The sequence below is a fragment of the Camellia sinensis genome, chromosome 2, assembly GCF_055761805.1.
Source record: "Camellia sinensis isolate YWXY chromosome 2, ASM5576180v1, whole genome shotgun sequence".
Taxonomy (NCBI): Eukaryota; Viridiplantae; Streptophyta; class Magnoliopsida; order Ericales; family Theaceae; genus Camellia; species Camellia sinensis.
The window spans coordinates 48,502,113-48,504,603 of record NC_138962.1 but is presented as its reverse complement, the minus strand read 5'-3'; the positions used below and the strand labels follow the sequence as shown (position 1 = coordinate 48,504,603).

The 2,491-nt window shown below is 35.0% G+C and overlaps 1 pseudogene; it reads left to right on the top strand.

Annotated features, from left to right (window-relative positions):
- The first annotated feature begins 435 nt into the window (after window positions 1–435).
- On the top strand, window positions 436–1,416 carry LOC145813565 (7-deoxyloganetin glucosyltransferase pseudogene; annotated as a pseudogene).
- Window positions 1,417–2,491: the final 1,075 nt, after the last annotated feature.

The window sequence follows — 2,491 nt, the reverse complement described above, 5'->3', positions numbered from 1 at the left end:
GTTAGAACTGATGAATATTTGCTGAAATTGGTTGTAAGTGGTTGGATTTATTGGACAGAGGTGGTTGTTGGAAGTAGAAATACTTCGAGGAATCGTTGGCAATAGTAGCTAAAGGTGAGGATGTGGGAGACTAAGGAGGGATTGAAATTTTGTTTATAAAAAAAGAAAAGAAAAAAACGTACTCTCCTGAAATTTAATAAATTTTGAAAGTTGATTCGAACAAATTGTATTTGTCACCTTCATAAGTTGTTTTTGTTAAATTATATTTATCATGGTGTTGTTTTAATTGTATTGATTTTGTTCCTTAATTTTTTTCATTGTTCCAATTTAATCCGTTTGATATTAAAAAATTGGACTAAACTCAAGGGCAAAGTAATGGAAGTAAAGATATATATGCACCAAACTACCTTTATTTTATTTTATTTTTAATTTTAATTTTAATAGAAGTAAACATATATATGCATGTGTTATACTTGCTTGACCAATGGATACCTCGACACTTTGATCAATTGGATCCTTGGAATGAAAGGCATTTGGGTAAAAGACTTCCCAACATTCATTCGAACCACCAATCCGCAGGACACAATGTTCAACTACAACTTACAATCAATGACCAATGCTTTAAAATCCAAATCCATGATCCTCAACACATTTGATGATTTAGAACACCAAGTCCTAGACATCATCAAAACCAAATTCGACAATCTCTACACTTTCGGCCCCTTATCTCTCCCCCACCGTCAACTCTGCAACTCCGAGCTCCTAAACTCTATTCCATCAAATCTATAGAAAGAAGAAACAGAATGCTTGGATTGGTTGGACTGAAAAGAACCAAGATCGGTTGTGTATGTCAACTATGGAAGCTTTATAATCATGACAAAGGAACAATTGAGCGAGTTCGCTTGGGGACTTGCTAATAGTAAGTACTCATTTTTGTGGATGATTAGGCTTGACCTTGTTGATGGTGGCGAAGAGATCTTATTGAGTGATTTCATGGCAGTTATAAGAGATAGGGGCTTGTTATTAGATTGGTGTCCCCAAGAGAGAGTTCTTGGGCATATAGCGGTTGGGGTTTTTTTGACACATTGTTGGTGGAATTTAACTCTAAAAAGCATTTGTGAGGGGGTATCTATGATTTGTTGGCCATTTTTCGTAGAGCAACAGATGAATTGCTTGTATTTGTGTCGAGAATAGGAAGTGGGGATGTAGGTGGATGACGGCGTGAGGAGAGAGAAAGTGGAGAGGTTGGTAAGGGAGTTAATGGAGGGAGAGAAGGGGAAGGAGATGAGGAGAAAGGCTACGGAGTGGAAGAAGAGAGCAGAGGAAGCAACAAGGCTTGGTGGGGCCTCTTATGTTAACTTTGATACGATAGTCAAGCATCTAAAACATGAGTCATTAATAACTAACAAGCCTTAACCTTAGCTTGTGAATTTGTTTTATAGCAATGTTATGTATCCAAAAAAATTATTTGTAACTGTCAATTTTTATAAGATGAATGTGATTTGATAATACAATTATTAATATTCTATCACTTTGATTTTTTTATATAGATAATATACTTGACGGCTCCTATAAATGAACGATTAAAATTACCGAAATAGACTCCAAGTGAATCTACTTAGACCTAAAAATAGTAGCTCATCTAATATTTTAGGCATGTGTTGGCATGCCATTTTTGGGCTAAAATAACCACAAAAAAAACAAAATAAATTAAAAAGTCAATAAGATAAAATATCAAATTTAAATCATAATTATTTCATTTTTTCTCTTACAAAAGTCAAAAAAGTCAAAAAGCTCATCCCAAACGAGACTTTTTAACCCTAGGCTAAAATAGTCAAAAAGTCAAAAAACCAACCCACATTCCAAACAAAATCTTAATCACCAAGTGGACCCACTAAGACTTAACAATAACTAAATTATTCATATTATATGGTTCCTAGAAAAAAAAAAAAAAAGGAAATGTGCACAAAAATAAAGCTATGTAACATTTTTTTTTAATTTAAAATATTACAATTTTTTTTAATTATCTATATTTTTGTGTCTCTACTAACTATCAAGAATAAATAGGTGTGCGGGGGTGAAATATCCTTCTTTCTCCGTACTCTTAGAACTCAAGTGTAGACCCCGACTTCCTCTACGCGCCCCCATTTCAAAGAAGGCGCGAATTGGTCTCCTACAATTTGGACTCCTGTCACGGTTCTGAATCTAATATCACAAAGTGTAATGTAAGACTGATAAACACCAAAGAGTCAAAATCTGACATTTGATTTTGAAAAATCAATTTTGAATCAAATAATGCCAAAACTAGACTACTTTGCCAGATTACAGAGTCGCCACCTAAATATTTTATTTTTGAAAAATTTAGGAAACCCTGACTCGTGCCAAAGGCAACGTGTCTGTCATCACCAAAGTTGCCTCAGTTCGGGAATTTGGGTGCGAGAGGGGAAGGTCCTGAAATGAGCGCCCCCTCTCGCCCGATCAAAGATGGGCC